At 42.3% G+C, this 15,434-nt stretch overlaps 1 protein-coding gene across 4 annotated transcripts in view; it reads left to right on the forward strand.

The window, feature by feature from the left end:
- DGKZ (diacylglycerol kinase zeta) overlaps positions 1–15,434 on the forward strand; it is a 127,424-nt gene that overhangs the window by 42,717 nt on the left and 69,273 nt on the right. The window contains exon 1 of one of the 4 annotated variants that reach the window (XM_044437106.1): positions 14,293–14,432. The exons of the other annotated variants lie outside the window; for them this stretch is intronic. The gene's annotated coding sequence lies outside the window, so the exon portion shown is untranslated. Of the gene's footprint in view, positions 1–14,292; positions 14,433–15,434 lie in introns of those variants that run through there. 4 annotated transcript variants of the gene reach the window in all.

The following is a 15,434-nucleotide window of genomic DNA, read 5'->3' on the forward strand; positions in this document are numbered from 1 at the left end:
GCAACCAACCATCTTCCTTGTTAGAAGCAAATAAGTGGGTCCTAGAAAACCCAAATCAAGCCAGGACTTGCCCTGGAAGTGAAAATGGGAGTATTGAGGCTGCTGTGCTTTGGACATATCATGAGAAGTCAAGACTTACTGGAGAAGACACTAATGCTCTAGAAATTTGAAAGCAGCAGAAGAGGAACCCTTAATATGAGATGGCTCAGCGCCATAAAGGAAACTACAGCCTTGAGTTTAAGAGAGCTTAGCAGTCTGTGAAGAACAGGACATTTCAGAGGGTATTGTTTCAATAGGGTTGCCTTAAGTCAGAAATGACTTGATGGCAAGTCACAACAACCCAACAACAACAAGGGGAGATGTGATAGAGGTGTACAACATCATGCATGATGCAGAGTAAGTGGAGAGAGAGACATTATTCTTCCTCTCTCATACTACTAGAACTTGAGGTCATCCTATGAAAATTATTGGTAAGAGATACAGGACAGATAAAAGGAAACAAATGGTTATGAAGTGGAATTCATTTCCACAGGATGTAGTGATCACCACTAGTTTGGATCTCTTTAAAAGGCAGTTGGGCACATTCATAGAGGATAAGGCTATGAATGCCTACTACATCTAATGGCCATGTACTGTCTTCAGTATTGCTGGGGAGCATGGGCTGGAGGGTACTCTTGTGCTAGTCTGACTTGTGCATTTTAAGGACAGCTAGTTGTCTGCCCACCGGAATGGTATGCTGGACTAGGTTGACCCTTGATCTGACTCAGCATGTTTCTTCTTATGCTCAGTTTGAATTACATAAACGACACCAGTGATTTTTAGAATACTTGCCCGTGGCCCCATTCCAGAGGCTTCCATGGCTACCCTAAGTGCTAAGCCGCACTACTTACATGGTAAACCCCACTAGCAGTTCATCAGAAAGTGCCATTATGACATTTTCGTATAGTGTTATCCCAGTGTATGCTAAGCTGTGAGGTTTGGAAATGTTCCAGGTATGGGGCTAATTTTTCTCATTTATGTCTGGATTGGTGGGTTTTTGCTAGCCCTAATACAATTTTGCTCATAGGAATACAGTCAGCTGAGTACTCTTACAGACATGAATTCTGACTCATTGTGCCATGGTTTCAACTCCCTTTTGGATTGTTAGTAGAACTGCAAAGGACTGTGGTTTGGAGTAGAGTGCTCATCATGCCCATTTACCACATGCAGACTTAATCCAACCTGACAGGAGGCAGTGGAATCATCTGGAAAGTATTTCAGAACCTTGCATTCTATTTCCACCTGCAACGGCTTTCTTAGTATGGGTTGTCATCCCAGACCAGCCGTAGATGACATAGTGCCCCTGAACACCTTGCTTGGTGTTTGCCAAACCACCCAACTCCTACCTGCTTTTAGTTTATTTATTTTAATATATTTGCATCTGAGATTGTTGCAAAATGAAGTGAGAGTCTCTAGCTCTCACCAACTTAATTTTCTATGAATACTTCTAGGCACATTACGTATCCTTTATGGCTAGCTCTGTTCACTCATGGCAGCCATTTTGTGATAGTGCCCAGGACAATTTCTCAAATTTCTAAATGTGCCTAGGGGCTCAAAATGTTGCCTTCCCTCTACTCTAGATACATTAGCTTCAAGAATTGAGCTGTTTGGGAGATGTAGTACTGAAATTTAAACGCTAGGGGGAATATATGGTCCTTTTTTCTAATGCAGCCAGAAGAGACTTAAAAATGGGAACTTTCTTCAAATTTCAACTGTTTTAAAATGTCCCCAGTGACAAGGAACCAACAGTATATACCCTTGAGAAACAGTGCCTTGACCTCAACGATTTGTTTGGTGGATGAATGTACTGTTAATTTCACATCATGAATTGATTTCCCATCAAATATTTGCAAGGTTGTTTCCTCCCCAGCTGATAGATACAGGTCGTTGTCACAATTGTTCCTTTGGGAGTGGAGCACTGCAGAAGCTTCCCTAGGAAGAGGGGAGGGGCTGCTTTAAACTGTAGAGCATAGCACCATCCATAACATTTACTTGTTAGCTTCTAGCCTGCTCTTTTTTCTCTCTCTTTGGACAGTTGGCTTGGTGCTCAGGGGAAGTCCACTTAAAAGGGGAAGCAGAAGCTGTTAATGAGAAGTTTCAGGCTTTCTTAGCAAGAGTGCCTCTTGCTGCATGGACACTGTTAACCCTGTAGCTCCTGGAATTGAGGCAGCTGCTAGGTGTTGCCAACAGGCACTCCAAGAATTGTACAAATGAAGTAAACAGCTGTTTTCATCTTTTTCAGTGGCTTCAGTTACAGGAGTAGGCAAAAAGTAGATTTAGATCTGCTGATAGATCTCTGAATTAATAATAATAATAATAATAGTAGTAGTAGTAGTAGTAGTAGTAGTAGTAGTAGTAGTAGTAGATTAACAAGGATTTCTGTTTTCCAGTTATCAATATCAACAGGTATGCCTTTTCCCTATGGTATATTAGAAGAAACAAGAAAAATGAATAAAATATGTATGAGAGAACTGTTAACTCAGTACTGGTACTGCAAGCAGAAAGATAACTTTCCTTTAATTTTAAGTACTTTGTCCTCCTCCCTTACTTTGAATCTGACTTTGGCTGGTGGATCTTGGGTTCAATTGAAAAACAAAGTAGTCTTGTTGTCAGTTAACCTCTGGCCTAGAAGGATATTGAAAAACATTTTCTAACCTTGTTTTGGGATGGTGGGGGGGGGGATAAATTCCCCCAAAGACAAGAGACTATTTACATATAGGTGAGCCTGTGAATATAATACCTCTTAGTGCTTTTCCCAATGCTTTTTTCTGTGGGGGGAGCATTCACCATGGACTGAAAATACTGTACATGTGTTGTGGTTCACAAGGACTGGATCTGATGGCCAAGGACAAACCATTGAACCGTTTGTACCTTAATAGCTCAGAGTATAACATACGGTGCTTTTGTGCTGCTGAAACTAAGACCCTGTTTGCCATCCAGATGCAAAATGAGAGGAAGCCCAATGAAAGCTACTCTGGCTCTTTTGAGGAAAAACAGGATATGGGTAAATACTACTATGGAAATTTCCTAGTACCTTTCTGTGTTGCTGTTCCTTTCTCATAGGAACATAAAAAGGTGCCTTATTCTCATTCAGATCATATCATTTAGTATTTTCTACACTGTTGTGCTCTTGGTTTACTACAGTTCCCATCAGTCCCTAGTCTGCATAGACAATGGTCAGGGGTGGTAGGAGTTATAGTCCAGAATATCTGGAGGGCACTGCATTGGGGACTGACAAAAGCTTTCCAAGTTTTCAGACATAGAAATATGCTGGGTAGTGAGTTTGAGGCCTTCTGTATGCCGGGATAGGTTTTCTGCCGCTGAGGTATGGTGTTCTCCCACAAATATGAGAAGGATGAGATTTGAACCTTTTGTTAGAGTACATGATGGATGCATCATCAATTGCTTTAACCACTTAGACACCTTGTCACTTTCCAGATATCATCATTAGCATCAGAGGTTTGGTTTCCTTACAACTGCTTTGCTCTTTAACCATAGAATGACCCTCTACAACTGGGTCCTCAAACATTTTAAACAGGGGGGCAGTTCACTGTCCCTCAAACTGTTGAGAGGGGTGGACTATAGCGTGAAAAAAATATGAACAAATTCCTATGCACCCTGCACATACCTTATTTGTAGTACAAAAAAAGGGAAAAAGCAATATTTAAAATGAACAATTTTAATCAACATAAACTTATTAGCATTTCAGTGGGAAGTGTTGGGCCTGCTTTTAACTAATGAGATGGTGATACCCCAGAAACATGTCCACAGCAACACAATGAGTATAAAACTGATACGATTAGGACCATTTCTGCAGAGAACAATCATAAGCTCAGAATGAGCACAGAGCTCATTTACATATGTGGTAGTGTGATCCACAGGGGTTCACTTTTTGGAAAGCAATGGACAGGCGATGATGACGCAATCTGTCGCCTCCACACCACCTGTTTTAACCGTCATCTTCAATAGCAACCAAATGACACTAATAAATCTGCACTCACATCAGTGCACACCCATAGAAATACAGGACATGTGGCATCCTACATAAAAATTTGCATTACAATTTATTTTTCATGAGCAAAAATGAGGAGAGATGGAGGGGAACAACTTCTGAATCTGCTGAAAATTATAATTTTTATTAAAAGTATATATAAATCAGCTTTTGAAAACAGAAACTCACTGAATATCCACTAGGTCCTGCAACCCCAGTCTATCTCTACAAATTGTTTCTCTGCATATAGTTTGTAAAGATGGACTCGGGTTGCAGGACTTAGTGAATATTCAGTTAGTTTCTCTTTTTTTTTAAACCTGTGTTATATTTTTTAATTAAAAACATTATAATTTTTTGTAGCTTCAGAATTTGTGCCCCTCAACCTCTTCTCCACTGCCATGTGGTTCCTGTCACTGCCATGTTGTACATATCTCAGGGCTGCCAGAGCACAGGTAGTTATGACAGAACACAGGGAACCTCCACACATATACTCTGCTCTCTCAGCTGACTTAAACATACGAAGAATTATCATCAGTGGCCTGTGAGGGGCTGCACTCTGCTCCTTATGCTGAAATACCTTGCTTGGGCTGCAACAGAAGCCCAAGATGATGCTGCGCCACCTGCTGAAAGGAAGAGCAAGCGTGGGGTGGCTCCCCCGGCCAGGAGAGGGCTGCGAGGAGGGAGGTAATGACTGCTTTCCGTAGGCCGAGGCAAGGGGAGGCGAGGGACAGGGCCGCAGCCAGCCAAGTGGGGCGCCTCCTGCCTCTCCCTGCTGTGGGGGGAAGAAGCATTGTGGCCACTTGATGGCGGATTGCCCTGATAAGGCCTTGGTGGAGGCGTGGGAGCTGTGGCCCTGCTCCTGCTCCCCCTTGCCCCGTCTGCACCCAGGCTCAGTGAAGTTTCTGCAGCTTGGCCTGCAGCCTGGGGATGTGGCTTATATTTTTGCGGTTTTTAAAAAAACTGATTAACCTTATTACATTGAATGTTACCAGGAAATTTGAGTCGGTTCGCAACCAGTTCGGTTCACAACCAGAATCGTGGAACGAATTAAGTCCGTGAACCGAAGTACCACTGTATTTAGGAAATAAAATAAATGTGACACAGAAATATTCATTAATAAAAGTATTATATAGTTAAAATATATTTAAAAAGTTATATTTTTCTTACCTTCTATCTTTTTTTAGTGTCTTCATTCTCTCTTCCCACTGCCCTCCTCTCTTCTGTATTCCTGCGTCCCTGTTCCGTATTCAGAGCCAATGCATGCATGCAATATGGGGAAGAGCCAGCATGTGCGCAATTCATGCTGGCAAGACCAGCACAGCAGCAGGAGCTAGCCAGAGCTAGCAGAGAGAGCCGGCGCAGGCACAGTTGAAGGGAGCTGTCACAATTTGGCACGTGCGCTGGCTTTCTGCTAGTCTCCAAAACTGAAAGAGTTTCAGAGAACGCCTGCGCCAGCTCAGAGCTTTTGGACTCGTTCGGAGATCGTTTTCTCTGAACGAGTCCAAAAGCTGTGAGGCGGGCTGGGTAAATGACCTTGGCAGACCGTATCTGGCCTGCAAGCCATAGTTTGAGGAGCCCTGCTCTACAACATGGGCATTGGCTGAAACATTCTGAGGCTAAGAACACAATATTTTTAAACACCATTTGTGTAATGCTAGGATACTCCACTAGTTCATAACCCAGAATGAACCCAGAACTTTGTTCATTCTCCTTTTCCTTCCTACTCTCCTATCCCTGGCCTCATGTTCTAATTCGCACAAAGTCCTGGACAAGTCCCAACTACTTCTGCCCTCGGATAGCATTTGATGTTGTCATAGAGTTTGCCCTAATAGCACTAGTGCAATGCTATTAGGGCTTATTAGGCGAAAAGAAAAAAGTACTAGTCATTTGCCACAGAAATTTGGTAGCAAATCCCAGCTGTCCCCCTTTGCTAACAAGTGCTATTCTACTAAGGCTGGTTAACACTAGAGCTGAGACAGCATCTGATATTTCCCCTCACCGAAAACAAGGTTATTTTTCTTTTTCTTAAGCTCTGTCACCCTCTCTGACTTTATTTCATGTTTCTCTTTTTAGTCTAGCTATAGTGTAGATGGAAGTGTTACTGTGGCAATGTAGGTTCATATCTCAGGACTCATAATACAGCTCTGCTAAATGTTGTAGGTATGTTTCTTTTTTCTATCATGCCTTTCTGTTCAAACATCAGCAACAATATACCACATATATACCACATCATGTTTTTAACAGATACTAAATAATGAAGAGTTGCTGTAGAACTCAAGTGGGAACTTACTAAGAAATAAGAACAAGAGAAGACCTATGCTGAATCAAACCAACAGGCCACCTAGTTTGGCGTACGGGTCACAGAGTGACAAAATCAGTTGCCTATAGGATCCCATGAACAGGATAGGAATGCAGACAGCACCCTCCTGCCCAAGTTCCCCAACAGCTGTTGTAAATAGGCACACCACCCTTATGCAGGAAGTAGCATATAGCCATCTGGACAATTAGTTATTGATAGCCTTTTCTTCTATTATTTTTTCTAACCAATCTCAACCACTGCACCCTTTCCTTAGGAGACTTCGCCCAACTTGTTCTACCATTTTACTTGCCTTTTTCTGCACTTGTTCTAACTCTACAATATCCTGTTTTTAGGTGTAGCAACTAGAACTATGCATACCATTCTGAATGTGATCATACCATAGATTTTTATAAGGTCAGTATGGTATAGACAGTTTTATTTCTAAGTCTATTCTTAATAATGAGTGACATGAAACCTGCATTTGTCATAGTAGCTATGCACTGGAGCAACATTTTCCTTAAACCGCCCTTCACAACTCCAAAATTCCTTTCTTGATCAGCTCAGATTCCATCAGCTTTTACTGGAAGCTGGGATTTTTTTTTAGCCCCAATGTGCATTTATTTATTTATAACGTTTTATGCCACCTAATTGTGCCACAACACCTCTGGGCAGCTCACAATTTCAAGATAAACATACAATAAAAACCAATAACAACATATTAAAATAGGGTAACAATAAAATGCAAGCAGAAATACAAAATAAAGGTCAAATGGCATTAATTATGAAAATTTTTTTTTAAAGGAAGGTCTCTGCCTGGTGCCAAAAAGAAAGGAAGGCGCCAGGCGAATTTCTGGGGAGATCATTCCAGATATGGGGAACAGCTGCAGAAAAGGCCCTCCTCCCAGGGACCATCCCTTTAACCTCCTTAAGGGGTGGCTCACACAGAAGGGCCCCCTGCATAAATCTCCTAGTCCAGGGAGGCACACATGGGTGCAAGTGCGCCTTAAGATAACTGGGGCCTAAGCTGTTTAGGGCTTTATATGTCAGCACAAGCATCTTGAATTGGACCTGAGCCACTTGGTGATCAATGAGGATCTTTCAGTAAAGGTGTTATGTGGGCCGCTCCAGGGGCTCCAGTCACCAACCAAGTGCCCCTATTCTGTACCAATTGTAATTGCCAGAATGTCCTCAAGGGCAGCCCCACATAGAGCACATTGCAGTAATCTATTTTGGATTTTACCAGTGCATGGGTGACTGTTTTCAGGCTCTGTCTGGTCAGGTAGGGACGAAGCTGGTATATCCTCCATAGCTAGAGGAAAGCACCCCTGGACATGGAGCTCACCTGATAGTCTAGGGTCAAACTCAGGTCCAGGTGCATCCCCAAATTGTGGACCCTGTCCCTTAGGGGGAGTGCAACCCTATCAAGGACAGAGCAATGCCCCTCCAACTTGTCAGATGTCATTCCCCCCCCCCCCCCCACTAGCAGCACCTCCGTCTTGTCAGGATTGAACCTCAGTTTATTGACCCTCATCCAGTCCATTATCGAACTCAGGCCCCAGTTTAAGATGGCAACAACCTCACCTGGGTGAGATGGAAAAGAGAGGTAGAGCTGAGTCCTCAGCCCAAACCTTCAGATGACTTCTCCCAGCAGATTCATATAGATGTTAAAAACCATGGGAGGCAGTACTGAGTCCTGTGGTACCCCATGATGCAACCGTCATGGCGCAGAGCAACAGTCTCCCAGGACTACCTTCTGGACTTGGCCAGCCAGGTAGAAGCAGAACCATCTCAAAGCAGTGTCTCCAACCCCAGCCAACCTGTCCATAAGGACACCATGACTGATAGTGTTGAAGGCCACTGAGAGGTCAAAAAGAACCAACAGGGTTGTACTCCCCCATCCCTCTCCCTGCACAGGTCATCATATAGGCTGACCAAGGCCATCTCCATTCCAAACCCTAACCCTAAAAAATGTACAGAGCCTCCTGCCACCCAGACGCCAAATGGGTGCCAAATAGCTACATGCCCTTTTGCATCATCCTTTGGCACCACCCTGGCATCTGGCTGGAGAAAAACACCCTGCACCGGAAGTCCCCGCCTTGCAGCAGGGAGATAAAATCGAGGGCTGATGCAAACGTGCCCCCACTCTTCTCTGCCGTCTCCCACTCAGCAGCTTTGGGCAAGGAAGGCAGGCAAGTGAGGTGTGGGGTGCGGAGTGTGGCCTTTCAACCCTGGCTGCAGATGTTGTGCAGGCAAGCAGCAAGCTTACACTGAACAGCCTTTGCCATTTTGATGCCCATTTCCCCAGTTTGGGGAAGTCCTCTTCACAGTCCCTTTACTGGATCAGAGCAGAGATCCATTTAGTCCAATAACATGGTCCCTGAACTGTCTCTGTAAAACCCACAAGTCAGACATGAGTGTAATATGATTGAACCCTTACTCTGTTTATGGTTTAACATTATGTGTGAATGGAGCCATTGAGTCCTGCTGAATACAGTTGCAGTGCTCCTTGAGATTGGGAATTGTGATTGTGTGAGTTCTGTCTCTCTGTCTACCCACATTTTATGATTACGATTGTTTCTTGTTTCTTTGCCTTTTCTTCTCCCCAGCCATCTTGTTATGCTTTGTATACCATTCTGAAAAGTTCTGAAGAAAAGTCATGAAGAACTCAAAAGATTCCTTTTATTATGTGGCATTTTGGGTCTTTCAGGAGCAGGAGTTTCCTGCTGTGGACTCTGTATTATGTAGAAACCAAGAATGCTTGTCTTTTATGCAAACCATTGAAGACTTAATCTATTAATTGAGTGAATAATTGAATAATACTTGTATGGTTAATAAAGTAAGATTTCTTTAATAAATAACTTCCTTGTTTTCCACAAGAAGAATCCTTAGAAACTTCATAACTAAGTGTCTGAAGAAGAGCTCTGTGACGCTTTTGAACATGTATTGTACTCTTGCCAACACAGGTTCGTTCAGTAGACTTTTTACTCTCTAACCAATTTTGCTGCTTTTTGACCTGTTGATATTGGGAACACTCCTGTTTTTCAAGTAACAAGCTTCTGAATGTAAAATAGTTTAACGCATGAGTTAATTTTGTAAGGGTATGTAAATTTCCTTCTGTGCTTGGGCCTCTAGGTTGTTCAGATTGTGCCATATTATTATGCATTATAGGTGTCTTTCCTGAGTTAAAACTTCTGTTCTTACCACTTTAGCAGCTGGGGGCCTTCAATTTTAAGTCTTGTGTTTAAAGTCATGAGAATCATTAGCCATGATGCACATTCACTTATCCATTGTCTCACTTCTTGCAGCTTGCCTCAACCAGAAAAATAATGTATGTTCCGGTATCATTATCTTAATTTTGATAAATGGGGCCAGCTGTTGCCTTCTCATTCCTGTTTTGTTCAGCAGAACTTTTTTCTGGGGTCTAGACTTTGATGAGCTGGCCAAGGAGTTGCCTACACATGATCATTCGCCTCTAGGGAAAAAAGATGCCTGGTTCCCAGAACAGGTCAAGTGCAAAGTTGCTAGAGTAGAGCTCAGTTGGGGCTGAAGCCCTTAAGACAATATCCCATCCTTTCCCCAGAAGCTTTGGGGAGTCATTGAGTTATTTCATTTGTCTACTTATAATAACTTTTTGAGACAGGATAGCAGCTTGCTACAAGCTGAAGTGAATATCATTGCTGAACTGCATCCAGAAGTAGTTCTTGATACAGGGTGGGCCTGGAGCATCTACAAAAATAGGGGTGGTAGATGCCTGGTTGGTGAACCAACTAACATATTATCTAGGGCTGGCTGACCTTGTGTCATAATTTGAAATGGGTGTTAAATAAATTGTGCCTTATCTAGATTGCGCTTGTGACCATTTCACTGGTCCACATTTTGCTGTAGAAAGCCAAGAAAAAGTCATCATCAGACTGCATTTTGCTGGGGTACTTGAGAGTCATTGTAGATTTACTTTTTAAACATCTCTTAGATCAAGCTGCCCATGCTATGCCCTAAGATCTGCAGAGATTATCTTTCTGCAGGTGCCCTTTCTGTCTGAAATGAGCCGGGCAGCCACAAACACCCTGCTTGTGGAAAGTTTCTGACTCCCCAGGGAGTCTAACCTGGAAAAAGTAGCTGTGATTCCAAACAAAGGCAATTTATTTTCCCAGATGTTTAATCTCTGAAATTGAGAGAGGGAGGGAGTGGGAGAGACTGCTTTGATTGATTTTAGAGCTGCTGTTTACTGTTGTCGACTCTTTTTGATATCTTACTCTATTTTGCAACCATTGTGAGCTGCCCTGGAAATGTTTCATTGGAGGGCAGTATAAAAAGGGGTTGAATAAGTAAGTAGCCCATTTCCTGCTGCTACTCCTAGGCTGTAACAGGCATCTGGTATTTCCTTTCCTATAAACTGGCACAGGAATAGAACTGAAAATGAATCAGCTGGGGGTTGGGTGGATGGTTGGGAGCTTCTTTTGCTTCTTGAGTATACAAGATTGCCAGTGTCCTGTTTTGGCAGCAGTGCTTTGCACTTTGAAAATAGTGTTTGACTTTTCATCATTAACTGCATTAGATATTTTCAGAAAGCCTTGCCTGTGTCTGTAACTGAGACTTGGATCCATCTTTCTACTTCAGTTAACGATATCCTGTGTGAGGTTTTCAAGATATCCATCTGCAGAGCAGCAGCAGAGCACTTGGCTGCATGCCTAAGAATTTCCTCCTCCTGTATTTGATATGGCAGGACAACAAGTAGAGCTAGCAGTGCAGGAGTGAGGGACTTAGTAGCAGCATATGGTATTTGCACTAAATTTGCATTCTGCTCCTTTAAACATAGTTTAGATGGTAATTGATGTTTTTCCCTTTGGTTTCTTATTCTGAATACAAATCAAGTCCTGTTCCTGTGCAGAGTAACTTGAATGGAGAGCAGTACTGCAGTAATAGCTTCTGGATTCTACACTGTAGCAGTCATTTTTTTTCCTAAATAAATTCTTTAGTATGGAAGGAAATTGCATAAATATGTAATATTTAAAATATAGAAAAGCATTTCTCTTCAACCTCTGATTTTTCCTCTGCCAAACAATTCTGTATAAGAATAGTTCTAAACTTCCTGTGGTAAATACTTTTGCTGTATGTATTCCAGTTATACACCAGTATTGCACTGAGCAAATACGAAATGACTGGTTTCACACAACTCGAACAGACAACTCTCCATGGTCACCACAGTTCACAGATCCTTTACATGATACACCCAACAGACAAACAAACAGTTTCTAACACAAGTAGTTATTGTGTTTTCCATCCTGTTCCCACAGTCCTCCTGCTGTAGGTACATCAGCCACCATGCCTAAAATTCAATCCCAACCTGCATCTCTCCCTGCCTAAGTCACTTGCCTCTTCCTTATTGGTCTGCACATCTGTTACTAGACAGAGGCTGGATGCCTGGAGTGGCTCCTACAGTGGTTACACTAGGGGATTCTGTGGCAGTTGCAAACCAGGAAATCATGATCCTGGTTTCAGACAACATGACAAGCCATTGTGGTACTGTTGTTCCTTATGGTTTCTAAAGACCAAACTTCCTATAGTGAAATACCACAACTGAGTTCAGATGACATGACAGATCAACAATGGTAAGTAGCTACTATGTCATAGTGTGTTGTCTGAACCCCATCAATAAGTGGGTGACATCTCAATTAGGGTTCCCTTACTCATGGATGTCTTGTGTTTCGTTTTTGTTTGAAAAAAAATCACTTTACATGTGAAGAGGTGGTCCATCATTCTGTCTAACACAAAACTCAGGTGGCAATTGCTGACAGTACAGGTGTCAAAGTGGGGCCACAGAAAAATGAGGAACTCTCAAAATGCTCAGGGGACCCTAGAATTTCCAGAATTAGGAATAATTTGTTACTTGCTTATTACAGTAGGAATTTTTAACCTGATATTTAATTTTCAACATTGTTGTTGACCATACTTTCAGTTTATCCTTTTAAACTGCTTTCTTATATATAAATTATTTTTCTGTTACTTAGTGAAGAAGGAAATATTATCTTAATTAAATATTAAATGTATTTCTGTATGGAATGTTAATTAGTTAAGAGATAAATAGTTAAGAAGAACACTTTGATAGAACTCTTCATTAGTGAGAATGAAGGAGCAAATGCAGGGAGAATAAAGCCAATTTGTCATCCTTTTGAATAATGTCAAGCTTGCACCATAAATCATTTTGCTGCTGCAGTGTACACATGCACACTTACCTGTTGTTAACAAGGGTAAGCCCATACTCACCTTATCTAAATTTGTTCTTGGCTCACTTTACCCATGAATCCTTGTCCAGCTTTAAGATGCAATCTAGTACAAACACAGGGCAAAATTAAATTTAAGGTAATGAAAGAGAATCATAACAAAGGTTACTTGGAAGATATGTGCATTTGTGCTGAGGACATAGAACTGCAAAGCTTGCTTCCCTTCAGAATTTAACTGTTATAATGTGGGTGAGAAGGTGGAGAGAAAGGATCTATTTTACAGAATAGTATCTAATGCTTGTTCCTGGCCTGTGCAAGAATCTTCTCAGAAAAGCAATTTTGTTGTCATGGTGAAAACCTTTCCCCAGCCTGGGGCCCTGCAGATGTTCTGGACTGCAGCTCCCTTAATTCTGAGTTGAAGTCTAGCACATCTAGAGGGTGCTAAGCTGGGGAAGACTGATGCAGAACATTACCTGATGGCATTTTTGTTGTAAACTGCCTAAAGAGCTTTTGCTGTGGGACAGTATAGTAATGAAATTATCATAATGTTCTGTGCTTGCAGCAGATGGGGCTCTGAGTTTGCCCCCTTTCACTCAGGTAATAGTTGCTGCAACAGTAGCATAATTGCTTTAGAACCCCAGGAGTGGCCCTACCATTAGGCATTGCAAAGCAGTTGCCTCAAGCAAAGATGCTGAAAGGTAGATGCAAATAGGCGGAGGAGAAACCTTTGTGCCATGTAGCCTGCTCTATGTCTCCTAAATTAGCCTGCTGCCTTCAGCTACACAGAAAGATGCTGTCCCATCACTGTTGTTAAAGTCAGGTTCATCTATGACTCCTCTGAAGGAATGGGAATTGGGGGACGCTTGTTCTTCACCTTGGGCAACCAAATATCTATATTACACTGTGAGGTAAAGGAAAACCACTAGTAAATGAAAGCTATATCTCAGAGTAAGGTCTGCTTAAGCAGAGGAAGTGCTAACTAAAGAAAGGGAGGAAATGGTGTTGGAGGGTGACCTTTTACTAAGCAAAAGCAGCTCAAGGGAAGGCTTCAGTTAAAAAAGCAGAGATGTTTCATGAGAAATGGCAGGGAGGGAGGACTATTTTGTGAGGTTTGTCCAGCTCTGGTGTCGTGCATAAAGCTCTCTCTGACTTCTTATTGTGGTACTACAAACCCAAGCTGATGCTGGCAAGGATAAGCAAAATGGGAGACATCCAGAAGCAGGAATGCAAAATCATTTCCCAAGAGCGATGATGTGATTGCCATATTGTGAAGTTTGTTAAGCCAGTTAAGGTTGCATCCGTATTTAATCATACAGAGAATATACCCATTAAATCAATAGGATTTAAGTTGGTCATAAGTAATTTCCCATTGCTTTAATGCATTTACTCTATGTATGTTTCGATCTAGATCCAACCGAAAATATTTCTGAATCAACTTGTGTGCCTATGTAGTTCCGTTTTCTCTCCTGTCCTTGTTTAAGTCTGTGGGCAAGGTTTGAATTAAGTAAAACACAGAATGACTGGTTAGTATAGCTTAGTTGTATATTCCTTATTCTGCAAGAATCGTGTGAGCTGAACTTAGCTGAGGTCAGTTAAGCATGTGTGCCTCTCTCTTGCTCTCACCATTCCCGCCCCCTCTTGAGGTAACCACCCCCATAGCTGCTGTAGGAGGAAGTGCCGCTTGTTATTTTAAAAGGGGCTGTCATGATTTGCAGTATGGGGAGGAGGCAAAGGGATAAACAGAGACATCTCTTGCCAAACTAGGACTGAATTTCTACAGGGCTGGCAGCCTTTCCTTCTCCTCCTCTTCCTCTTCCTCTCGGCTGCTGCCCCTGCCCCAGGCTCTTCACCTGCAGGAATTCTCGCTTCAGCTGCGGATCAGGTCACAAAGGCTCTGCCCGTCCTTTCCTCTTCCACCTTCTCCTCCTCCCCATTTAATATTCTCTGCTTAGGGTTTGCCATTCAGGGTGAAGAAGGGTGAAATGTGTGTGGGTGGGGGAAAGGGAAGTGTTGGATCTTTGTGAGAAATGAGCTCACTACAGGATAGCGGACTCATAACAAGGGGATTTAGCTAAGTCAGGGGAGCAGGATGAAATCTTTGGGTGTAAACATTGTTGGAAGCATTTAACTGGGGACTTTGGGACTTCAGGAAGGGGTGTTACTATGGAACAGTACAGTTACGTTTGCAACAGTATGCTTGAGATAAGTATAATGTGGTCTTTCTGCACATTCAGTTTGGAGAGACAGAGGTTAAGTACCTTTCTGTGCCTTGTTATGAACCTGGCATCAGAAAGAAAGATGATTTTGAGATGCTGATGGATGTATCAGCATCTCAGTGCAAACTGACTTTGATTTTACTTGATTTCAGTAAACAGGCAAATTCACAAGTTGTTGTGTTTATGGTATAGTCCTCATATGTTACTTTGGCATGTTAGAATATGCTGGGATTTATTGAGGTGGGGCGCACAGGAATAAAAAATGTGCTCATGCATTTGCCTCCAAAGTTTTTATTTTTTCAAGGTGAGGTATTTATGGACATTTGCATCTGCATTAGAGAGGCTCAGTTATCAGTTCAGAGGAAAATATTTCAACTAGCTCTTTTCTTTGACTAGGTAGCATTAGTTTTCCAGTGGATCTGGTTCACAGAAATACCATCCAAAAGAGGCCTGCACATGATCGCACCACATAAATACCACCTCAAAAAGCAGCATGTGAACCAGATACTATAAGCAAACAGATGGGGCTCAGCAATATTGCCCCAGCACCTAGTTATGCGTCTTCACTTGGTGCTAATTCTCTGTACACCGTGGGAAAGCAGGAGGACATTTTAAGGTCCTGTGAAATTCCCTAACAGTTTTTCAGAAAATGCATCTTAGTCCCCAGT

This window comes from Varanus komodoensis, unplaced genomic scaffold (assembly GCF_004798865.1).
Source record: "Varanus komodoensis strain SLA01 unplaced genomic scaffold, ASM479886v1 scaffold3, whole genome shotgun sequence".
Lineage (NCBI taxonomy): Eukaryota > Metazoa > Chordata > Lepidosauria > Squamata > Varanidae > Varanus > Varanus komodoensis.